The sequence below is a fragment of the Monodon monoceros genome, unplaced genomic scaffold, assembly GCF_005190385.1.
Source record: "Monodon monoceros isolate NGI ecotype Baffin Bay Population unplaced genomic scaffold, NGI_Narwhal_1 Super_Scaffold_16, whole genome shotgun sequence".
NCBI lineage: Eukaryota > Metazoa > Chordata > Mammalia > Artiodactyla > Monodontidae > Monodon > Monodon monoceros.
In genome coordinates, this window is record NW_021703772.1 from 31602529 (window position 1) to 31629189 (window position 26661).

Sequence of the window (26661 nt, forward strand, 5' to 3'; positions counted from 1 at the left end):
AGCCTGCAATGGTCCCACGACTGGAACAAAATTCCCATTACAAAGACGCCGTGGGACATAGTGGGGAGATCCAAATGTGTCCCTTAAGATGAGGTTTAGATGAGCCCTCGGTTCCTCTCACCCTGCTTATCAAGTTCTGTGGACCTTTTTACTGCTACAGGAAACAGTAAACACCGGCAGAAGCATCTCCTTAAAAGATCACCGAATCATGGGACTTCCTTGGCAGTCCAGTGGTTAGGACTTCGCCTTTCAGTGCAGGGGGTGCGGGTATGATCCCTGGTCAGAGAGCTAAGATCCCACATGCCTTGTGGCCAAAAAACCAAAACATAAAAAAAAAGAAGCAATATTGTAACAAATTCAATAAAGACTTTAAAAATGGTCCACATCAAAAAAAAAATCGTAAAAACAAAAATCACCGAATCACAACGCACCAAAATATTAAGTACATGGCAAGACTCTTCTGTCCTTTAGAAAACACAGAAGTCACCTTTGTCAAAGCTTTGCACATCTAAGCACCAGGACACCACAAAGCTTCCTAATGAATGTGGCCCAGGCTGTAGTTTATGGTGTTCAACTGCCAGACACATAATTTGCTTAACATCAGTTTTTCTTGATACAGTGAAATCTGTAGCTTTTGCATTAATGGAACCATTTATTAGTTGAGCTCTGAAGCCCTGAACGCATGATACTAAAGCTTCTGACTGAGACGTGCTGAGCAGCCAGGCTCCCCTGCTTCCTCCTGGCAGGACTTCCCCTTTATTTTTTTGTTTGTTTAACATCTTTATTGGAGTATAATTGCTTTACAATGGTGTGTTAGTTTCTGCTGTATAACAAAGTGAATCAGCTATACATATACATATATCCCCATATCTCCTCCCTCTTGTGTCTCCCTGCCACCCTCCCTATCCCACCCCTCTAGGTGGTCACAAAGCACTGAGCTGATCTCTCTGTGCTATGTGGCTGCTTCCCACTAGCTATCTATTTTACATTTGGTAGTGTATATGTGTCCATGCCACTCTCTCACTTCGTCCCAGCTTACCCTTCCCACTTCCCATATCCTCAAGTCCATTCTCTATGTCTGTGTCTTTATTCCTGTCCTGCCCCTAGGTTCTTCAGAACCTTTTTTTGTTTTTTTTTAGATTCCATATATATGTGTTAGCATATGGTATTTGTTTTTCTCTTTCTGACTTACTTCACTTGTATGACAGACTCTGTCATACAAGGTCCACCCACCTCACTACAAATAACTCAATTTCATTTCTTTTTATGGCTGAGTAATATTCCACTGTATATATGTGCCACATCTTCTTTATCCATTCATCTGTTGATGGACACTTAGGTTGCTTCCATGTCCTGGCTATTGTAAACAGAGCTGCAATGAACATTTTGGTACATGACTCTTTTTGAATTATGGTTTTCTCAGGGTATATGCCCAGTAGTGGGATTTCTGGGTCATATGGTAGTTCTATTTTTAGTTTTTTAAGGAACCTCCATACTGTTCTCCATAGTGGCTGTATCAATTTACATTCCCACCAACAGTGCAAGAGGGTTCCCTTTTCTCCACACTCTCTCCAGCTCCCCATTTGTTTTCCCACCCACTTTGGAGTAACTTGGGATTTGGTGCTGGTGCTTGAATTTTTCAAACCCATTTAGCATTCAGGAGTAACTATGGCTTTTTAGAAACAGAAATGCATCCTGCCAGAGATGGTATTGGGGCTTGAGCTGTAACTTCAAAGTTTCTTTGATCCAAGCCCTCACCAGCATCTGCCGTCCCCAATCGGTGCACTGAGTGATCAGTGATGCTGTTTGTCCACGGAAGACATAGTGAAATGGAAGCACCCAGACAATCCCCATTGTGACAGAAAATGTCCCAGGCTTTAAAAGTCTGTATCTGTTAATGTGGTTGCAATTAAGAAATCACTTGATGATTTTTGTAAGTTTGCTGTGGCCTCTCCCGTTGCGGAGCACAGGCTCCGGACGCGCAGGCTCAGCGGCCATGGCTCACGGGCCCAGACACTCCGCGGCATGTGGGATCTTCCCGGACCGGGGCACGAACCCGCGTCGCCTGCATTAGCAGGCGGACTCTCAACCACTGCGCCACCAGGGAAGCCCAATTTTTGTAAGTCTTAATGGAGAAAAATTAAAAGCAACAAAGCTTCAAATGGATCTAAAACGAAAGCATGTTTTAAAGCCTCCAGTAAGTAATTTTTTTGCCACTTCTTATAAAATTATTCAGGAGACTGTGAGCTCCTTAAGAACAAGAGTGGTGGCAACTTCCTTTACCACACGATCAAGCAGCTGCCTGGTCTATGCCCATGATATATTTGCTGAATGAAGAACTCATGCTTTAAAAATATAATGCTGTAGGGCTTCCCTGGTGGCGCAGTGGTTGAGAGTCCGCCTGCCGATGCAAGGGACACAGGTTCGTGTCCCGGTCCGGGAAGATCCCACATGCCGCGGAGTGGCTGGGCCCGTGAGCCATGGCCGCTGGGCCTGTGCATCCGGAGCCTGTGCTCTGCAACGGGAGAGGCCACAACAGTGAGAAGCCCACGTACCGCAAAAAAAAAAAAAAAAAATATATATATATATATAATGCTGTAAAGTCCTAAGCACTGGGATCTTTTACATACAATATTTAAGATGTCTGAACGTCTTGTTGGCAATCTGTTCAAGTTACTGAATAAACCTTGACATATTAAAGCAACATTTTGCTAGCATAGATCCCTGATCCCTTTTCTGAACCCCTTGAGGCCATATGTGTTGAAATTCAGGATCTTTTAGATTTTAGAAAGGAAATAAATATGGTGAGTGTGCCATCTATTACCTAACACCCCAGGGACATCTGGAGCTCCCTATAATCAAACATTAATATTTCTGCAGAAGTGTGTGTGAATAGTCCCACTTGGTAGGATAAATATAAACAAAAGCTCCAAATAGCTTCATGTCAGTTGAAGCCAGGTTTCCTTCCAAACGACTTATGAAAAACTTTTATTTATCACAGCTCTTTGGATTCTGGAATTATGAGTAAGGCCTGTATTCTGTATGGAATCTCTCTTCTCCTCTAAGAACAGGCTTGTCAAAATTAGGAATGCTTCACTGTGCTGTTTTTGCTTATTTCCCCCTGTTGCAATACCTTAAAGTATGAGTTAAGTCAAAATTTCCTTTATATATTAGCTCCTCAAAGGAGTTGGTTGGCACTTTAGGAATTTATGTTTTCAGCTGCTTTCTTGCATCTGCAATTACATTAAACCAAATCGCTCTTTTCTAATGCAGAACAACCTTTCTATTCCTCCATGAATCCATCCATTCATTCATAGCAAAACATTTATTTAAGGTTTGGTATGTGCAAAACACCATGCTAGGCTTTGACAGTCTCTGAGTGGTGTGGAAGTGGTAGTGGGTAAAAACACTAGAAGGCATGGATTTAAACTATCAAGCATGATATTTATGAAAAAATAGGAGTTATAAGGTAGTGACTTTCAACCAAGGCATCTAATGTGACTGACACGAGAACAAGGGGTCTGGCCCCTGGAGTTCCCTGGCCATCACAAGCTGGAGGGTACTTTTTCTTCTAGCCACGGTCAGAAGTCAGTGATAATACTGAGTGGTAACCTTTGCTGTTCTAAAGAAGAAAGCGGGAGGGAAAGAGACACTTAGACAGATGCCACCTTCACGTGGAGGCTCAGCGCTGGAGGAGCTCATGCCAGAATACACCAGAAGCTGTTACTTGGGGATAGAAAGGGATAAAAAACAGCGGAAAAAAATTGCTCATCTCTAATACCTGGGAAGCTTTAAGAGGGCCACTCAGATTAGCCAGAGACCTCAGGTCACTGTCTTTGAGAAGATAAAAATCCTCTCAGCCCTTTATTCTTAACTAATTTCACCTACAGTATGTTGTAATGAATACCTCTGTCTTCTTAAAAATTCATTGAGAGAGAGAGAGAGCGATTTCTTTTCCTGAGGTTCAAAAAGGCAATGAAATAAAGATTTTTATAGAGATATTATGTGGAACAAAGAAGACTCTGGAAAACACAGGGGGAAGACAGTAAGAAAAGGTTGCTAGGGTAAGGAGAAATAAGACGTGGATCTTAAGTAGACACACCCTTCTCTGTGAAGTTGCAGAAACAGCCCTGGTTCTTTCAGGAATTCTTGGGTCGCAAAAACTGGTGCCACAGGATGGGGGATTACAAAGTGGCTCGTTCCCAGGCCCCGGATGTCACGTGAACGTGAGCCGATGAAGCCAACAGTGGCCTCCCTTGCTGCCACGTGGTGGGCTGGCTCCGTGAAGAACTCTTTGTTTTTCCTCTCAGTGGCCACTACAGTGCCTCTGGGTTTTATTTTCCATGAAATTTCCACTAATCCTAAACTACAGAAAAACATAGCTGCTGGCGCTCCCCTTTCCCTTCCCAAAGAAATACAGTCTGCAGAGAAACCTTTTATGACCCAAGCCCCTTCTCGTACATGCTATAAAAGCCCCATATGCCACCAGTTTGCCCACAAGTGCTTTCTAAAAGGTGCCTTATGGGCCCCAGACCCTGGGCTGCAAGGCAGCCTGTGAATAGTGACCCTTGTTAGAGTGGTTGCTATAGTGAACCCTTGTTTTTAATTCAATTGCACAGTAAATAATACTTTATATGCAGTGTGGGGGGGGGTGGCCCCTTCAGGTTGCCTCCTCTTCATTGGTCATAAAGGGGCATTTGAGGCTTTGAGTAGCAGAGCAGGGCACCTGCTTCTTCAGCTTATTTAAACTTGGATGCTTTCCTTTCTTGCAGGGATGTCGAGGTTTAATACGTTCTGAACACCAATATCAACAGAAACATCACATTTTATTAAGATTTTAAAAAATAACTTTTTTTGGTGTGTTTATTGGAACAAATTGGTTCATAGTATTAATATTATTCTAATGTCCATCAACTCTGTAGTGATAGCTTTTTTCATTCCTAGTACTGGTAATTTATATTACCTTTTCAACTCTTTTCTGAATCTAAAAAAATGATACAAATGAACTTATTTACAAAACAGAAACAGACTCACAGACATAGAAAACAAACTTACGGTTACCAAAGAGGAAAGAGGGGGAGGGATAAATTAGGAGTTTGGGATAAACATATACAGACTACTATATATAAAAGAGCTAAACAACAAGGACCTACTGTATAGCACAGGGAACTATACTCAATATCTTGTAATAATCTATAAGGGAAAAGATTCTGAAAAAGAACATATATATATATGAATCACTTTGTTGTACACCTGAAACTAACACAACATTGTAAACCAGCTATACTTCAGTTTAAAAAAAGAAAAAAAAATTTTAATTAAAAAAAAAGAAAAAAATATCTTTTTTTTTTTTTTGCGGTACGCGGGCCTCTCACTGTTGTGGCCTCTCCCGTTGCGGAGCACAGGCTCCAGACGTGCAGGCACAGCGGCCATGGCTCACGGGCCCAGCCGCTTCGCGGGATGTGGGATCTTCCCGGACTGGGGCACGAACCCGTGTCCCCTGCATCGGCAGGCGGACTCTCAACCACTGCGCCACCAGGGAAGCCCCAAAATAACATTTTTAAACGAACACTTTCCCTATGTCTTTGGGATGAAATCTAAGTGGGAAGTAGCATTTCTACTTGTCAGCAGATCCTCCAAGCTCTACTTGCTGTGACCTTAAAGAGATGTTTGGTCACATTAACAGGACTTGGGGAGAAAAATGCAGCACCAAGAAACAGAAAATGTGGTCTAGGTAAGCTTCTACATCACATGATAAATAGTTGACAGTTTTGGGACTGAGTGTTCTGGAAATGTAGAAAAATGGGAATGAATGGAAAGAACTCAAGGGGCAGAAAAGGGGCACCCCTCCCGGTAATACACAGCCAGGGTCAGGAGCGGTACACTTCTGGGGAATAAAAATAAAAGGAGCATAGAGGTTAATAAAATGGGGACATATTCCTCTCTCCAAACACAGTCAGGCGAAAATTACTTATCACCTGCTGGAGTGGATGTGAGAATGGGCCAGTGACCAAGTGTGTGGCGGGGAGTATTTTGTGACGAAGAGGTAATCTACAAGCAGCCCTGCAACAGGCTTCCTCTGGCTTCCTCGCGGAGCAGAATCTGCGGCTCTGTCTCCTCATTAGAGGACAACAGCTGTTTCTCCCTATAAATAGCTCACAGCTCAATAGTTATCCCCAGTCCCTCACACCTGTACCGCTCGCAACATGGAAATTACAGAAGCACATGTTGTTTTTTTCTTAAATCACCTCCACTTACACACATTGTTAAGCATCTAATAGAAAACAGCCGTAACTTCCTCCTCAGAAGGCTTTTTAAAAGCAAGTGGGGAGGGCTTCCCTGGTGGCGCAGTGGTTGAGCGTCTGCTTGCCGATACTAGGGGACATGGGTTCGTGCCCTGATCCAAGTAGGTCCCACATTCCGCGGAGAGGCTGGGCCCGTGAGCCTATGACTGCTGAGCCTACGCGTCCAGAGCCTGTGCTTCGCAACGGGAGGGGCCACAACAGTGAGTAGGCCCGCGTACTAAAAAAAAAAAAAAGCAAGTGGGGAAACTCTTTGTTTTTATGAGCCCCACTTCCCATTTCCAATCTTACCTCCATGCTCTACGCTCCCCGCCCCCATTAGAGAAGGTCTCCAATGCTGTCAACAAACCCACCATGCGTCAGGCCATAAAATCTTATTTTCAGCCACCTGCAGGATGATGGAGGGAAGAGGAAACTGGACTGAGAGAGGGGTGAGGGGTAGAGCTCCAGCTGGCGGCTGAAGATGGTTTCAGCAGAATTCACTGGGGGCTGGAAGGGTGCAGAGTCTCAGGTCATTTCCTGCCAGGTCTGTGCTGCATGGGGGGAGAATCCATAATCACACTGTCTCACAGTTCCATTAGTGTCAAAGCTCATTAGGAGCCCAATCCACTCGGCAGCAGCGGGCACACAAAAGAAAGACCCAGCCGAAGTCTGCAGAGCGCGGGGTCATGGTTACAATGTGGGGCGGGCGAGAAGGAGGGATTGTAAAATTCCCGGCTGGGTAATTAGAGTCAGCAGGGAAGCAGCTAGGCCCTAGCAGGCCTCTCATTTCTCTTCTGGCTGTTTTGGAGGATTGGCAGGGCTGCTTCCTTCCAGGGGCGAGGAGATGGGCCTGGGTCAAAATTCACAAAGGAAAATGATCATCAGTTTGCTCTCTGCTCCTGGGATAGGCCGGGGTGGGGGGGCGGGGGGGCGGACCGTGGTTGCTACAGTGGTCGGTGTGCAGGTAGGGCAGGGGGAGGAGGTTGCCTTGGGTGCAGTTCATCGAAGAAACTTAGGTAGTTGACAGTCGACTTCTACTAAGTTAATCTGAGTAGGTTCACATTCCTTATGCATTGGATAAGGAAACTTAACGAAGGCTCTGGAGGTGTGACAAGATATAGTGGTGTTATGAACTGATACCAACTTGCTTTGTCATCACAGTATGTCCTGATTTCCTGCAAATCCAACTGCAGCAAGAAAGCTCACGTGCTATAGGTGACACATACAAGATGGCTCACTCTGGCCGTGGTGTTTGCCTTTTATGGCTGTTTTATAAATTATGAAAACATACCCATCCGAAAAGGATTTTAAAAAAATGTGTTGTAATTGAAGTGTAATCTATATGCAATAAAATTTACCTATTCTAAGTGTACAATTGGGCGAGTTTTGACAAATGTATACCTTTGTGTAATTATCGCTACAATAACGTTCAGAATGTTTCCATCTACCCAAAAGGGTTCCCTCTTGCCCCTTTGCAGCCAGTGTCCTTCCACACCCCTCACTCCCACCCCCAGACAACCAACGATCTGATTTCAGTTATTATGATTTTGCCTTTTCTAGTCTTTTACATAAGTGTAACCATATAGTATGTAGCCTTTTGAGTCTGGCCTCTTTCAGATTCTTCTATACTGTTGCATTCTTCAGCAATCTGTTCCTTTGGATTGCTGGGTGGTGTCTCATTGTGGGAATATATCACAATGTATTTACCCGTTCGCAGGTGGATGGATATTTAGGCTACGTCCAGTTTAGGGTTGTAATGAATAAAGCTGCTCTGAACATTCAGGTACAAGTCTTTGCGGAGATATGTTTTCATTTCTCTTGGTCGTCTTCCCCTCTGTTATCCAATAGAGAAATAACTAAAATCAGATCTCCTTGACTGATCATCCTGCCGAAGAGGGAGGAAGTGGCTCTTGGCCTAAGGTACAGGAACAAGCGGAATTCTATATGTTTCAGGATGTGACAATAGAGGAAAGAAAAGGCAGTGAAGCAGGTGCCGTCTCGTGCATAGGCACTCGACAGCGACCCTGAGTTCCAGGCAGTAGTTCAGTATTGGTGACTGTGTGACATGGTCAAGTTTGAGGTCAGTGAAGGCAAGCTCTCCTCAGTTACAAAACAATATGACTCCTTAAAGCACAAAACTCTGAAACCAGGCTTCCTTTCGGTAGCTTACCGCCTAAAAAGGCTAGTGATTATAAAACTAAACACACAGTGTGAAACCAAAGTGCAAAACACAAAGAGAAACAATGAAATCTGAAGCGCTTCACTGGGGCTTCATTAAAAAATTAAAAGCATTTCTGAGGAAGACTCTGAGGACTGGACTTCTATACACTGATTAGAAAGCACTGAGCTGAAGATCAATATCAAAGTACAGAATGGTCCATAGTTAGATTCTGAGGGTACCATTCCTATATCAGATTGACTGGGTTTGTGTATCAAAACATAATAGTAAATGGCCTTGTGTTGCTGAACTTGACTCTTAAAAAGTCCAGCTGCATCCTTTGGGCTTCATCCAGCAGCACGATGGGAGACTCCATCACTGCGATGGCACGTGGGTTACTGTGCCTTAGAGGAGAATGCAAGATGGCTCATCCTCCTGCTGTCTGCTGGCCTGCTGGTTGACCACCATAAAAGCTGCCCTGGGCTTCCCTGGTGGCGCAGTGGTTGAGAGTCCGCCTGCCGATGCAGGGGGCACGGGTTCGTGCCCCTGTCCAGGAAGATCCCACATCCCGCGGAGCGGCTGGGCCCGTGAGCCATGGCCACTGTGCCTGCGCGTCCGGAGCCTGTGCTCCACAAGGGGAGAGGCCATAACAGTGAGAGGCCCGTGTACTGCAAAAACAGAACAAAAACAAAAACAAAAACTGCCCTGTGGCCAGCAGAAAATAATTTCTTTCATTCTCAGAAAGACTGGAAAAGTACAGAAATAAGAAACCATTTTAAGCATCCGTTTTTAAGCCAAGGCTTCATTTTTCAAGAACACCTGAAACCACAATGATTCTCATTGCATTCTGTTTGCCTAGCTCCTTTGTTAAGGGCCTGACCTTAACTTTGCTATTATACATTTTGGAATTTCTGGAGCCCAGTTTTACCCTGAGGGAAAATAAGGAAACAAATAAGCTTTAAGAAAAAATTTTTTGACCCAACCCTACATCCTAAGGTCACCATTGAAATACATCAGATTTAAAATCTGCAAGGTCTTCAGGCCAGTCTCACAGGAAAGTGAGGAAAACTAGAAGCTGTGAAGGACACGGATCTGCTGAATATATTAACCTTGCATATGTGTGTGGATGTGTGTTTTCTAATCCTCTAAGGTAAATTTATACCAATCCATACAGATGTATTCCTTTCTGTTTATTATTCCCAATTGTGTAATGGAGGTTAACGTCATGCAAAGAAAAAAACTCTGGAGTTTGACAGCACTCCACCTATATTCTTTTAAGGCAAAACAAAGAAAAGGCAAGCTTGTTCTTTCAGCCAGTATTCCTCACTCCCTAATTCTACTCAGACTGGATCGTCTTAAATCTGATTTGGGATTTGAGCGTTATTTGGATTAGCTCATTAGTGGGGCACCGTTCTGACAAGCCACTAATCTGGGGCACTGGTGCACAGCGCCATGACAGTATTATGCTGAAAATGAGAAATCTAATGAGATTAGACAGATCCTAGTGCACGTGGTCTAAAGGTACTTTGTATGGCAACCCACAAGCTTGGGAATGCAGAAGGTGGACAGATTGAGGCATCAGACTCAGCTGAGCTAGAACACAGCCGCTGGAATGCCCAGAAGTGATCTCATTCAAAAAGGCAGCAATGTTGCACATTTTCTAAGCAGGTTCTGTGGAATGTCAAGCAATTGCCCAGATTCAAAATCCATAATAGTAAAAGGGAATTACTTTGGGGGCAGGGTGTCACTGTGAGGGGCTGTGAGCAGAGATGAAGCTTTGAGGTAAAACTCTGATGCAGTTTTACATCTCTGTATTAGAAGCAGAAGAGTTACAGGTAAGGATTCATTGGCATCTGGAACCAGCAACTTGTTATGTTCTCAAGTTACTTGCCCAGTACTGCTGTCCAAGTAAACTCCACTGAGGTTTTCCCCTCTGTGAAAATGATTTTCTTTCTTCTCTTGTGATTTTAGTTGTTTTTAAGCTGAACAGGACATACTGGTTCTTTTCTGCTTAGAATGGGTCTGTCGCTAAAGTCAGAAAACACTCGACTCCAACAATGCATGATTTATAATGTCCAGATGTGGCTATGGGGCAACGCACAACACACAGTGGAAGGGGGCTTGGTGCCTCCCCCATCCCTTTCCCTCCTCCTTCACTCCAAGAGGAAAACAAAAGTTTCCATGGCATTTTCTTGCTTGTAAGTGGAAAATCAAGCCATTAACAGAGGCAGGAGTTGGCCCCCTGGGATGTAATTCCTTTTTTCTATTGTGCTGGTGTGCCACCTTGTGGTGACTTTTGGAACTCCATGAAAGACCTGCTTGTTCACCTAGCTGCCACCAATTTAGTATCCTTCCTAAACCCTAGAAAAAAATTCAGTGTCAGTCCATCCTGTGAATCATCTTTAAAATGAGTGTGTGTGCAAGACAAAAACAAATGTATTTCCAGCACATGTGAATAACATGAAATCAAGCACGTGGCTTCTTTTGTATTCTTCCTTGCCAGGCAGTGAATAACCATTTTGACTTAAAAGTCAAGAATTATCATTTAAGTATTTAGAACTGAATACATGGCAGAACTGGTTCCATTTTCTTACTTTACCTTTCCAAAAGTTTTTAGGGATTTAGAGGAGAAAGTCAGCCAGACACATTTTAATGGAATCCCTCTGTTTTAAATATCTTCATCAAATGTAGATGAGGACCTTTAGCTATGTTAGGGCAAATCAAGAATTCTGGTCCTGACACAAAAGAGGGAAGGGAAGGAACAGACAAATTCCAGGTGTCATAGAATTGTAAGAACTTTCAGAGGCTGAGACAAGGATTCCAAAGGAGAGAGAGAGAAAAAAAAAAATTACCGGAAAAATGTATCTTCGAAAACACATTTTAACCTTTCCTGCCAGAAGACAAAACGCACAGTCCAAAACATTTGTCAGAATCTCAAAAAGAGTTCTAAGAATCACTGGGAGATGACTTTGGACACTGCGATGTGCTGCTCTTGTGACCCAAGGATGGACTGTATTTGTAGGGATTTAAGTGTTTGAAGCAGAAGAAAAAGCTGAAAAGCGTCAGCCATCCCCAAAGTCTTGGTGAGGTAGGGGGAATGGTTCATGATTCAAAACATCATTGTTCCTCCGGTTTGCAGGGCAGAAATAGAGACACAGATGTAGAGAACAAACGTATGAACACCAAGGGGGGAAAGTGGCCGGGGGGATGGTGGTGGGATGAATTGGGAGATTGGGATTGACATGTATACACTGATGTGTATAAAATGTATAACTAATAAGAACCTGCTGTATAAAAATAAATAAAATAAAATTCAAAAAAAAAGAAACAAAAGATCGTTGTTCTAAATATAATTGTTTACAAAAATCCAGGCAGCAAGAGAAAGAGAGGTTAAGTTTTTCCTTTTCAACAAAATCCATCGGCAGACATTTTTGTTCTGCTGAGAGTCATCAAAACCCTCTGCCATTCAACTGTGGTTGAGCAATAATCTATTAATTTCACTTAAACACACACTAAAAGAGCTGATGTTGATTAATCAGAGTGGGAGAAGCAGACATGCTTTGGAGACAAAAACTCTGTTAGTGCTTCAAAAGAAACGTCCATTGGCCACCGGGAACTCTGTTGCTAGGGAGACGGTTACCAGGCACAGGTGTTGTAGTGGCTGCCCCCCACCCCCAACCCCTAGCTTGTTTGATACCCTTTGGACTGTTGTCAAGAACGAAGGGTTTTCAAATAGTTAATTTTTCCTGTGTGTCCTAGAAAGAAGGAACCGCGCTGGTGTGACTGCTTTTCAAAGGCAAAATTAGGAAGGGAGGAAAGGAAGAGTGGGGATATGGGAGAACGTGGGCAGATAGCCATGCTGAAAGTGGGCAGTGTTGGGAGGCATGGGCAATGAAGTGAGCCAGAGACAACGGCCCACCTAGTAATCATTGAACTAAGTCCTGGGTCGGTGGCGAGGCTGACCCATGAGGACAAAGAAGTCAAAGCACTGGGACTTCTACTTGTCCTATTTTATTGAGGGCTGACCAAGTGCCAGCCAATCTGCCTGCCCCTTACACACCCCATCCTATTAATGCTGACACTCACCCAACACTAGGCCTTATTATCACCGTTTAACATGCAAGAATACCAAGCACCAGAATGGTTACAAAACTTGCCAAATGTTAATGTCCCCCCCCTTTTTTTGGTCTGATTTCAAACTCTTGTCTGCCTCCAAATATCTTCTTCCAGGGGCTCTCAGAGGACTTGAAATTGCTAAGATGTATTAACAAAAATTTACAAAACACCAACTCTGTGCAATGACATATTTTTGGCTGGAGAGAGAGAGAGAGAGAGTGTGTGTGTGTGTGTGTGTGTGTCTGCGTGTGTTCAGTATAATTGCAGATATGGGTCTTGCCTTTAGTGGAGATTAGAACCTGGCTGGAAAAAATAAGCAGATGCAAAAATAGTAAAACACTTACTTGTCTGAAAAATTGAGGAGTGAAGAAATATTACAGGTAGGTGCTGAGGGGGAAAACTTCCCCAAACTAGAATATCGGAGGTAGAGTCTGGACGGATTTCAGGTAGCTGGAGACAGAGCCTTTCCTGGTCTGGGAGTTGGAAGGCAGATACAACAAAAGACGTGATTGAGTTGACTTTTGGTGGGTGAAAGGAATCTAGTGGTCTGGCTTTCTGTGTTGTCCTAGGAAGGTGGGCAGACCTCAGTGAGGTAATAAAAGACATCATTTTATGAAAGTGATATCGGGTGATTTGAACCGGGCGGTGAACTGGGATTTTGCCAGTGTGAGTTTGTGGGTGTGTGTATGTGCTCAGTGGTGAGCCTGGGATTGGGGGCAAAGAGGTGGCAGAATGGAAGGTGAGAAAGACAGAGGGAAAAGCAATTGATAATCAATTTAGCTTTCCTCAGGATTTTGCCCAGAACCAGTTCAGGTTAATAATACACACATTCAGTCGTGGAAGTTCCTGACCTTTAACTAAGAAAGGAAAACAAAAACTGTAACATATTTGCATTTTGTTATTAATTCATGAGAAAAAAGTCCCTATAGGAAGAAATATATATATATACATATATTTAATATCCAGGAGGAGACAAGTGCCATTCAGAGCAGTTCAAGCCCTTCCTCTTTTACCACAGGTACCAGCGGAGCTGAAGGGACTTTGCAGAGGCTATGCGGCTGCAGCTGCAGTGGGCAGACATGAAAACACCAGGCCATGAGACCCATTAGGAAAAGGTGAGACAGTGAATTATTTTTATAGCCTGGAAATGACATATCTCATTCATTCAGTGAGTTATTTACCCGCTGGATTGAGTTCATGGACCTATGAGTCATATAAACACATCTATTGCTTTATTTTGGGGGACAGGAAGAGGGGAGAAGGTTATGCCATGAGAAGCAGGGGGAAGGGGAAGGATGGGCTGATAAATATGTCAAGACCTCATTGAGCAAGTGTGGGTCATGGCAGGGCCTATCCCGTCTTGGTAGATTCTAGCCCTGTGAGGGTTTACAAGCCAGGTCTGCTTTCTCTCTGGAATGAGAGGAGGCTTGCCAGCCAGTCGCTACAACCCTGGGTGAGGCGCATTTCAAAAGGGAAAAGATTACCTCTTCCGCAATTTGACCATTCTTTCATTTGAGGAAGGTGTGTGTGTGTGTGTGTGTGTGTGTGTGTGTGTGTGTGTGTGTGAGAGAGAGAGAGAGAGAGAGAGAGAGAGAGAGAGAGAGAGAATCTGCTGGCAATGAAATTACTTTTGTACTTTAATCCAAATCACACCAAATTGGACAAGTAATTTACTGGCCACCATGTGGTGCCTGCCTCACTGATAACTATCTACTGGCCCACCTTGCTGTATAAAACTTCCATTTGGAAAGGTAACAGCCTAGATGTAAATACTTCTCTGCTCTGTTTTGGTATCTTAATGAAAAATCAAACCTGCCTGCCTACAGTCCCATTTAAATAAAAACATCACTTGCCTCTAACCAGTAGAATACATTTTCCCAGCTGATGGATGCTTTTCCATTTATTTTATAATGTAGTTTTTCCTCAGCAAGGGATTGTTCTTCAGAATGTCAAGGAGGAAATACTCCCAAGTCATCTGCTGTGATTGGCTGGCTTGGGCCTAATCAGATGAGGAAGTGGGGAGGGGGAAAAGGAGTCATTTGTCACACTGGTACTCCAGCCCCGGATAAAGAGGTGCTTTGTAATGCCAGCCTGCCTAATCTCTGGGCCACAATCAAATTATCCTCCCCTTTCTCCCCTACTCTCCTCCCCCATCTCTCTCTCACTCTCTCTCTCTCTCTCTCACACACACACACACACACACACACACTCACACCCTACCTCTTCAGATCTATCACTGACAATACAGTTATTAAACAAAATCTCAGCTCAGGGAAGTAATAACATCAAGGATTCATTTCTTTATCAAATGATGTGGCCTGAAGGAACAGAACTTCTTGCTTGCAGAAAGACCCAAGTACGTTCATCGCCCGAGGGAAAGGCGTGGGTTTGTGTTTTTTTAATACTCGTCAAATGAGAAGCACAGGAGAGAGTGAGAGAGAGGTCCCCAGGAGTGTTTGCAAATACAAACAGGTTGCAAACCTGCTCTTTGAAGGGGGCTAAGGAGGTTGGGGGGAGGTGGCTGTTTGAGATGGGCAGTGAGCACGCTGACCCGCGGCGGCCAGCCCAGCCGCAGATTGAAAAGGAAGCGCCTGGAAGAGTCATCAGTTGATCTTTAAATCTGGGAGTGTGATAGTTCTGCTGCCTTTGCAATCAGACAGCGAGGGGGGCAGTGGAGTGTGGGGGAGGTTATGGGGGACAGGCAAGAACAGAGCTACAGATGTGAGCAAGGGGATGCTCGGTCACGTTACAGGTTGAGTCATTCTGAGAGCTCAGCCCCACACTCACCCTCGTCTTGGCAGTAGCTGTCATCCACCAGCATGAGACCCCACGTGAAGGATATGAAGTTTGGGCAGGAAATAACTTCTCTTTATTCCTTTTGACCTTATTCACTGGGACGATTGTGACTTGTCACTCCCCTTGATACACGAGGAAAAAGAAGTCAAGAGGCTCATGGGAGAAATGAAATCAACACATCGTGGTAAGACACGCTGGGCAGCCTGCTCTGTAGCTATCAGCGTTGCCAACTTAAATTGTTGATTTGAGCAAAGCCGCGATCACCATCCTGGGGAGAGTGTCTTCATCTAGTGTCTGCATTTCCTATTTTGAATGTCTGATTATTGTATGAAGTATGCTGCCCTAGAAGGTTTCTTCTTGGTGGCTGGGTTGCAATTACAAATCAGAATCACTTGTTCACTGCTACGCCCATTACCATCATGTGAAACAGCTGTGGGTGGCGCTCAGGTTGCCATCTGAGAAGTTGTGCAGATTGAAATTGCAGGGGAGTTGATGCCCATGGAGTTGCTCTTAATCAAGGGGGGATGGGAGCCTGCGGAGAAATGCTGTAGTCTCCATCATTTGATAGATATTTCTCAGAAGTCCCCAGCCAAATAGGGCCCCATTGCCGACAGCAGCAACCTTGATAACACATCTTTATATAGGCTTTTCCTTTCTCCCTCTCCCTGCTCCCTTGCTCCTACTTCTGTGTTTATGTCCCCAATAAACTACCTTCACCCAAGTCCTTATCTTGGGCTTTTAGGGCAAAACCAATGCAGACAGCACCAACTGAGCAAGGCTATATTTTCCCGAGCACTTGTACATTAACGAATTCTTCTCCAATGCCTCCTTTCTCAAATCTAAGGTGCAAGCTGCCAAAGCTGGTGATTGTCTTGCCTCCTCCGCCATAGTGGGTGACAGCTGGCATCGGAGACGGCACAGTAGCCAGCCAACGTCCAGGGCTGTGCGGGCATCTGCAGGTGCCTTTTTAAGCATCATGGGAGGGGACCTGGTTTAGGAATGTGTTGTTAACCCTCCCACGTCCAGGCTGCCATCACAAAATGGGAACGAATTCATTCAATCATGAATTTATCAAATATTTATTGAAACTCCACCAGTTGCTCCAGCACTGTGCTAGAGTCTGAAGACAAAATGGTGAGCAAAACAGATGGCTCTTGCCTGGTGAAACTTAGTGTCTGAAGGGAAAGACACAAATTCATCAAATAATCATCCACATAGATGTATAACTGTAATCTGTGCTAAGTGAAAGGAGCCATCACAGAGGTCGAATCTCTGCTGCTGGGCCTAGGAAGGCTTTCCTGGAGAAGTGATGTTTGAGGGATAAAGAAAAGTTGGCAGAAGTATGGGTATTGGGGAGAAAAATACCCAGAGAGAAGAGAGCATGTAAACATCCTTAAAACTGGGAGGGGGTGGAGGAATCACTTGTTGAAGGAACAGGACGCCACTGTGGACAAAAAGCAGAGTAAGAGGGCTTCCCTGGTGGCACAGTGGTTGAGAATCTGCCTGCTAATGCAGGGACACGGGTTCGAGCCCTGGTCTGGGAAGATCCCACATGCCGCAGAGCAACTAGAGCCCGCGAGCCACAACTACTGAGCCTGCGCGTCTAGAGTCTCTGCTCCACAACGAGAGGCCGCGATAGTGAGAGGTCCGCGCACCGCGATGAAGAGTGGTCCCCGCTTGCCACAACTAGAGAAAGCCCTCGCACAGAAATGAAGACCCAACACAGACAAAAATAAATAAATAAATAAATAAATAAATAAAAAGCCAAGCATTTGAAACCCTTTAAAAAAAAATAAAGCAGAGTAAGAAAACTTGAAGATATCGGTGGAGACTAGAAAGGCAATCAGGAACTGGGTCAAGATTGTTTGTCTTTATCCGAAGAGCAACAGCAATCAACTGAAGGTTGGGTTTTTAAAAACATTTTTCTTTAATTATGCCAGTAATAACGAATATACTTTTATTCTTAAACATCCAAAAATATATGTAATTCAAAAGTTTGTCTTTATTAGCTTCCCCAATCCAATTATTTTCACAAACATTACCCCTTGTGTCAAAAGAAACTTAATTTAGTGATAGAGCAAACGGATGGCCTGATACAGTCAATGCTATAAATTTTAAAAATCAGAAGACACATAGTCACATTACTTACACATATCCAGTACTAATTCTGAGACTGCTAAAGAGACATTTTTGGCCACTAGAAAATAAAATTTGTTTGAAAATATTGTTTAATTCATCTCTATCTTTTCCTTTAAACATTTCTATCTTTTATTTGTTTAAAAATGTGTATATAATTTTAAAATTATATATATATAAGGGATGTTTGCTCAATCTTTTTCATGCATGGGATCCATGAATAAAAAGCTTGGAGACCACCATCACAGTAGTTAAGAGCATGATTTCTTATATTGGTTTCCTTGAGTTCAAATCTGAGGCTCATCATGTACAAGCCAGGTGCTCTTGGCCATTTACTCAGCCTTGCAGTACTCACCTCTTAACTAGGGAGAATAACAGTACTTACTTCAAGGGTTATTATGAGTATTAGACTAAATAAAACCTGCAAAGCACTTAAAATGGTGCCCAGCACATTACAAGCCCTCAGTAAAGGTTAACAATTACTCTTAATGCTGTTAGTATTGTGTTGAGCTTGTATTCAATCACCTTACTGAATTTTCTTTTTGGTTCTAACAGTGTATAAAAGGATTCTTTTGGATTTTCTTGGTCAACAGTCATTTCCTGGCAAACTATGACAATTCCAATATTTATTCCTTATTTCTTTGTCTTATCATACTGCCCTATTACCTTTCACACTGAAATAGTAGCAGTGAGGACAGGCGACTTTATTTCTGTCTTTAATGGAGATGTCACCACTGTCTCCACTAAGTATGATATTTGCTAAAGATCTAGCACATTTCTTTCATCAAGCTAAGAAAAATTACTTCTATTTTTAGGTTGCTAAAAGGTGTTATTTTGTATTGTGGATGGAAGGTATCAGTATTCAATAACTGAAATAAAAAGCTGAATTCATTACTTAAGAAAGAGTATACTGGTTAGTCATAATCTCTCTGAGCAAAACAGCCTGCTGATCTTAGTTGGGGTTTGGGGTCAAGGATTATTGTGCTCTTAGATGGAGTTTGGGGTCAAAGATTATTTTGAGGCAGTAGTTAGCTGACATCAAATTTAAAATTGTGTTTTGGGGAAGAAAAACTTGTTGGCTAGGTTTCAGAACTGTCACTGGAATGACTCCTAATTGAATGACCCTCAAAAGTGTGGGGCTGCCACTGACTTGGCACTCAGATGTGGGCTCAGTGAAGTGGGTGACTATTGATGAATTAGGTTGTGGTGAGTTGTCACTGACTGATCAAACAGCATGTAGAACACGGTACCTGGGGGACAAAAGTGGGTGATTGTCCTGGCAAGCAGTTGTCTTTAGAGATGTACAGATAAACGTTAGCTAGATGGCATATGTGGGGAGACTCCTGGTCCTAGGAAGCAGATCTAGGGTTTGAAGTCCAGTGAAGCAGACAGAACATGCTATCTGGAGAGTATACAAAACCAACAGCTTGACCTGGCAAGCCACTGTCTTTATGCATATACAATCACTAGTCATAAAACACAGCGGCAGGGAAACAAACAGCAGGTACTATTTAGACATCTAAATACTGAGAAGGTGAGCATACTGAGAAGAAAAGTTTTCAGCAGGAATTCAGGTGTCAGGATTTGGGGCAGCAGGGTTATCAAGATGAAAGTAGGGTTCAAGATCTAGAAGGTCTGGGATAACAGACAGGGTGTCCAGGCCAGGAACCAGGCCTAAGACCAAAAGACACACAACTAGTTACTGGAATGAGGCCACGGCATGATCTCAGAGGAATGTGGAAACAATTTATTAGGGCAAAGACGCAAGGACAGACCAGACCCATACCAAGAGTGACGATGCAGAGTTCTGAGCATCAAAGCCAGGGCTCCTGAAACAGGGTTGGACCTTTCAGCCCAGACAGGCGGTCTACCTGCATCAGGGGGAAACAATTCACACAAAGGTTCAAACGAAGAGCCCTTAATGGAGGGACTATTTGCATAGGTGTAGGCAGAATTAAGGGACAGTTAAAGGACAATGAGACACCCACAGACTAGAGATGGGGCACACCTTGGACTTAAGGTGAAATAGTGGTATAAGAACTAAGTATGAGCTGGAGCCTAGGAGGAGGGATTTCCTGGTGTGTACGTATTTTTTTAAATTGGAGTATAGTTGATTTACAATGTTGTGTTTGTTTCTACTATACAGCAAAGTGATTCAGTTGTGCATATGTATACATTCTTTTTCATATTCTTTTCCATTATGGTTTAGCAAAGGATATTGAATATAGTTCCCTGTGCTCTACAGTAGGACCTTGTTGTTTATCCACTTTATATATAATAGTTCGCATCTGCTAACCCCAGCCTCCCACTCCCTCCCTCCTCCACCCCATGGCAACCACAAGTCTGTTCTCTATGTCTGTGAGTCTGTTTTTGTTTCACAGATAAGTTTATTTGTGTGATATTTTAGATTCCACATGTAAGTGGTATCATATGGTATTTGTCTTTCTCTTTCTGACTTACTTCACTTAGTTTGATAATCTCTAGGTCCATCCAGGTTGGTGAAATGGCATTATTTTGTCCCTTTTTAATGGCCGAGTAGTATTCCATTGTATTTATACCACATCTTCTTTATCCATTCATCTGTTGATAGACATTTAGGTTGTTTCCTTGTCCTTGCTATTGTGAATAGTGCTGCAAAGAACATTGAGGTGCATGTATCTTTTTGAATTATAGTTTTCTCTGGTTATATGTCCAGGAGTGGGATTGCTGGCTTATATGGTGATTCTATTTTTAGTTTTCTGAGGAAACTCCATACTGTGTTCCATAGTGGCTGCACCAACTTGCATTCCCACCAACAGTATAGGAGGTTCCCTTTTCTCCACACCCTGGTGTGTATTTTTAGCTCTGAAGGATGCAGCTGCTCCAAGAGACTGAACACTGAAGCTGAGAGGGAGTGAAGGAAGAATTACCCTGACCTCACTCTCCCCCCACCTCTGACCTCCTGCCAGGGTTCCCTTAAGGAGAAGCCAGTGGGTAAGGTGCCTAGGTGATGCCATCCACAAGGGCTCAGTCTGCTGGCGCACAAGGGAGGACAGACAACAGTGGAGGATGCCTTGAGGGAGGTAATATACAGAAAATAACCACCAGACTCCCCAAGTAGCTAAAAGGGGATCCAGCCATGTCGTGTCAGTGGTGTTTCTGAAGTGCTTTTTGTGACTGAGGCACATGGCAGAGACTCCCTGAGAAGAATGCATCGGCTCCTGGTTCAGCATGGACATTTGTGCCGGGCTGTAAGCAGAGCCTTCCTGAAGCTTCCGTAATAGGGAACAATGGTGGGGAGTCAAAGCCACAATGGAGATGCCATGCTTTTGTCACTGTGTCAAATTATGATACTCAGGGGAGGCAAGAAAGTGAGCCAACTGGGATGTTTTGTGGTACAGAGTCTGAGGCCAAGAGCCCCAGCATGCATGAATCAGAAGGAGCCTCATGAAGAGACACAGCAAATGCAGGCGTTTCCCCTTTATGCAGAACTGGCTCGAGCCTCTGCCTCAGATGATAGCCAGCATTTTGTGAGTTAATGGTGTGTGACACAGAAAAGGAGCTGTGAAGGGAGCAAATCTCTCTTTAAAGTGAACATTTGATAGAAATCCCATTTTCTCTGGGGCTCAAAGCCAGACTGATTTAGTGGATTAAGCTCGGAGGTTTCACTCCCGGGATGGATTTCAGGTCAAGGCCAGCCTGCAAATCTACGTGGGGGGATGGGGAGAGACCTCAGATGAAACCAGCTGGTAACACCCAAAATGCTACATTGGGGTGTCCAGAGGATGTGTCGCAGAGCTGTGGGGAATAAACTTGGGAGGAATGGAGAAGGGGAGGTGCTGTGGAGATGACGCTAACGTTCACTGCCGTACCTGTGGAATTTTCCACCTGCGGCCATTGCCCTGTGCCAACTTTGACAAAGGCAGCCTTAATTGCGTTGTGCCATCAAATGCATTTTTTGTCACTTCCAGACAAACTGACATAATTATTTCTGGCACCTCGGGATGATTTTTCCCTCCAAGTCACTTCAGATGGGGCAAGAAGCAGGTGCTTCTTATCCTAGCCGCACTGGCTTCAAGCACCCACAGCCTCCAATGCAACCAGCTGCCACTGTCCAGATGTACACATATTTGCACTTTCTCTGTGAGTGTATATTAGGGATAGTGCCTGGGGGGTCTTGAAATCGGTGAGATTCAAGTTAAGACTGTACGATAGGCCTGGCGTGATTAAAACGGCCTCACACACTTCCCTGCCCCACTCCCTCACCTCTTAGCTAAGACGTTTCTGGGTCTGACGATGGGGAAATGCTATCAGGAACTACAATCCTCTTTTATACATATGTGTATATACATTTATAGATATATATTTTATCACTATTATTTTAAAATTTCTTTAATTTTTTGGCCACGCCACGTGGCATGTGTGATACTAGTTCCCCGACTAGTATCCTGCACCCGCTGAAGTGGAAATGTGGCGTCCTAGCCACTGGACCGCCAGGGAAGTCCCTACAGTACTCTTACTACTGGTTCAAAGCGGGCAGCAAAAACATTTGCATTGTCTCTAATTGCTCCTTTTTTCTGTCTGGGATCTATAACACCCCCAATCTACAGGTATAGACATTAGAGAAAAGTCTCCAGATTCATTTTTTTTTTTTGACATGGTCAGGGTCAGGGTTGGATTGTGGAGGTCTTCTTAAGTTATTATTACTTTTGTGGTGTTTATGGCTGAGATACTGGACTTTTGGGTTTTTTCCTTACTCCTCCTTTGGAACCTAGAATCTCTGTGTACTTGACTAGAGTAGCAGCTCACAGGTAGAGAACTGGAATGCTCTCTGTTCCCCAGGCTAATCTTCAACTGCGCTGTGGCTGAGCTTGAATAAAATGTCTCATATTCTATCACTCAAGCAGCGAAAGCTGGTAAAATCGTTTGATGTTCAGGGCTTGGAAAACACAAAGTGATCTTCCTACAGGATTTGAATTTCCATCTCTTTAAGATATTATTATTATTCCCACAGTGATATGCTTATTTATTTTATAACAAATATTTATTGGTGCTGGGCTAGAGTTGAAGCAGGAAGGCCAATTGGGAGGTTATTGCAAAAAGTCCAAAGAAAAGATAATGGTGGCTTGGACTAGGATGGTGACAGTGAAAACAGGAAAGAGAGTGTGCATTTAAGATGTATTTTGGAGGTGCAGTTAACAGGATGAGCTGCATACCAGGCATTGGGCTTGGCCCTGAGGCTACAGTAGTAAATAAAACAAATGAGATTCCCTAGCTCATGGAGGTTATATTGCAATGAAGAATAAAGACAGTAAATAACTAGTACATACATTTAAGATATGCCTAGAAATTGTGATAATCTCTAGGAAAGAAATACACAGTGATGTAGCAGAGAATAATCAGGGGGAAGTAGGTGGCTACTTAAATTGGATTGCCATGGAGCAGCCTCCCAAGAGGATGAGACAAGGAGCCAGACAGGCAAGGAGCTGGGGACGCACAATCCAGGCAGATGGAAGAGCCTGCGTGATGGTCTCGAGGCAGGAGAAGCTTGGCACATTCTAAGAATTGTCAGAAGGCTGATGTGTCTGGAGTTGTCAATGGTGGGGAGAGTGAATGATCTTGGTAGCTTTGCCAAGATCACACAGAGCCTGAGTACAGTGTTCAGATTTTACTCTACAGGAAACTAGAAGCCAGTGAACAATTTGAAATAGGGGGAAAACAAGGTACAGTGTTTGCTTAAAAAGATGACTCTGGCCAGGCTGTGAAGTATGGACTGTAGGTGAGCTAGTGTTGAAGTGGGAGGCCAGTTGGAAAGCTTTTACATTAGTCTTAAGTGATGGATAGTGGTGGTTTGGACCAAGGAGGTGACAGAGGGGACAGGGGAGAGAGAATGTATTCAAGATATATTTTGGAGGTAGGTTGACAGAACTTAGTGATTTATTGGATATTGTTTCTGGGTGGATGGAGGCAAAGGGAAATGTTTCTGGCTTAAATAAGTAAGTGGAGAGAGGTCCATTTAATAGAACAAAGAAGACTGCAGTGGATCAGAAGTTAAAATATTTCTTTCCTTCCACTCTTCTTGCTACATCTTCTAATGCCACATTACTTATTCAATAGTGAAATACTGGGGAGGGTACTTACTGTGCTGAAAGTCAGGAGGTATGGATTTGTGTCCAGCAGCTGCCCATAAGCAGTGGAATGACTTCAACTCATTCAGCTAATTCATGATACCTCAGTTCTTCTCATGGCTACTGTGGATTTCAGAAGACCTACTATGCTTTGAACTGGATTGATCTGTTCTGCATGAACCACTTCCAACACCACCTCTAGGGCACCAAATCCAGAGGAAGGGGCCTGGATCTTTATGGCCTAACATCAATTTCTGTAGTAAAAATGGCACTTGGAGAGGCAAATTCTTTGGCCTCCCAATTAATAATAGTTGTCGCTCACCTGCAGAAGCGCTAGAAAAGTTATTTACAGTATAGAACTAAGGAGGTTGATAGATTTTATTATTTTGTTAAGCACCTAAAACAGACAACTTGTTATAGGCAATTGTTTAGACATTGTCATCGCATAATTTTTTATTAATTCATTTGCATAAAATAAGGCTATAAAGTATTTGCATTTGTAGAATATGTTTATACATGCCCTTCTGTCTCTGGAACTCCTTTAGAATAACATTTTACAAAGACATTTGAAAAGTTTAAACTGCTATGCAAATACAAGGTGTTATTAATATTGACCTATGAACTAATTAAATACTGGTGTGAAGAGAACTTCTCTTCCCTGGTAGTAGCCATTTAAAATTCCAGGAATCAGTTAAAGTTTGAATCCTTACACTTTGACACAGAGCATTGTATTGTGGACATAGTATACTAGACATGTCACTTTTGGTGCTGACCTCATGCCAGCTCCTGCTGAAGGGACAGCTGTACACTGATGATGGGTGCTAGTGTCCCCTGTTACAGACAATTGGACCAGAAGAGGCACCTGACCCAAGGGTACTCATCCATGGTTTGACCAACAACTCATCATGCCTGCACATAACTGAGATAAACTCCCAGAGCTAGTGAATTCTTTCTTTTGGATATTCGAATTGGAAAATTCTGAGGAAATAAAGAAGCAGTTAGCAGAAGAAGCTGAAAAGTTGCATAGAGAGAAGCCATGAGATCGAATCAAAGCCAGTACAAACTCAAGTTTTGACATAACAGAGATAATGAATAAACAGGGGCAATGAGGTAAGGAAAACCCACCATCCTCTTGAAGCAGCTCTCCTAAAAGCCCCCAGTGGCTACTGATAACCAGTTCCAATAACATCTCAGTTCTCATCCTCTTCATCTTTGTAGCTTTGGATATGTTTGTTTTCTTTGGAAACTCTCTTCCCCTAATGCTTTATTTCTTCCCCCTTTCTGTCTCTATCCTTGTTTTCTGTTTTGTTTTGTTTTGCTAGATCTCATCCACTGTCTTGTGAGTCGTTGTATGGAGATGATCTGAGCTAAGTTCTCTCTTAGGGTGTAGTCAAGACGCCCTTCTTTCAATTTCATGATTATCAGTATCCGTACCTGCATTGATCTCCTAGCACCTCAAACTTTTCCCATCCAAAGCAAAACTTATCATTTCACAGCTATCCTTGCCTCACTTAGCGGATGACACTTCATTTTCTCACTGACACAGGCTTTAAACCATGGCATTACTTTTGATTTATCTTTCTCCCTCACTCCCTGTAGCCATTTTAATATATATATTTTTTTCTTTTCTTTTTTCTTTTTTTGCCTCTGCAACAAGTCTTAAATATCTTCTCCTCTTTCCATTCTCACTGATGACCAGCCTTCTCCACATCCAAATGACCCACTTCTCACTCAAATAACTGAAATAACTTCTATCTTAAATAACTTTTTGTGTTGCATTACAGTTCATTGACAAATCCTTCTGGTTACATGGTCATTTCCTTGTGAAAGGAAATTGCCTTACTTATCTTTGTATTCCTGTCCCCACCTACCCCTATAACTGAGCTCTACACAATTTTCTTTCACATAGGAGGTTCTAGATAAGTATTAACTGATTTGTATTAAGGGACTTTACTGAATGCCTTTCTCAAATAATGGCATCTGAATCTAACTCCACTGGCAATTTCAAGTTAGTGAACTCTTTTTCCTCTGCCAAATACCTTTGTACTTGGCTCATTTTGGAGGCCTGCCCTATTGACACCTACTTGCAATCCCCCCTGCCCTAGTAAAACTTTTAATGTGTGTGAGTTTATTCAAGCAGGGAGAATCGCCAATTGTAGTGCAGTAAAAACAGATCTTGCGAGGGTTGTGCTATCTTGGGCATGTCAGATGGCTAAGAAATAAATAGGTTTAAAGAAAAAAGACATACCCTCCCATTAGAAGCAAAAAGTTTGGTAAGGAAAAACATCTTGAAGACAGAGGACGGGAAGGAGACAAGGATAGTCTTCAGAAAGTAGCTTGATGAGATGAGGTTATAGGTATAAAATGAAGCCTGGCCTGACACTTACCCTTCCTCCACAGGTCTTAATTGGGCCTTCAAACATTCTCAAAAACGGTAAGATGTCAACACTAATGAAAATAGAAACATTTATCCTGAAAACTTCTGTATCAGATATTTTTCAATGGTGTTCTTGCCAAGGTTTACAGAGGGAAGAAAGAAGTTACATGTTCCTGTCGAAAGGAACAGCTAAACTTGAGTTATTACTGAATATTCCCAGAACTGAGCAAAAAGGATAGAATCGGCCTGGATGTTATCTGAAGTCTCTCACAATGTTAACTCTTTGGCGATTCCACTATTTAAGTAATACAGTTAATATATGGAGGCCCAGCCTGAGTCAGACTCTCCATGGACAAGATAGGAAATTTCTCTAGACCAGAAGGCTGCTTCTGTCCTCTACACCCTTAAGCTTATTCCATGCTTATCTACTACAACTGCTCAGAAATTGTTCCTTAGAAGTGCTCAGGGGCTAGCAGAGGAGGGGCTGTGAGCGAGAGATGCCAGGGGCTGGGGAAGCAGACTGGGGGATGTGGGGGGTGGAAGGGTGGCAGTATTTTTTCCCTTCACCCCACCTCAACCCTGACAGCTCAACTTGCATCTGTTGGATATAAATTTTTGTTTGAGGCGAGAGCTCTGCTGCTTTTTAAAAAAAAGACAGAAAAAAGTAAAGGGGAAAAATGAACTTTA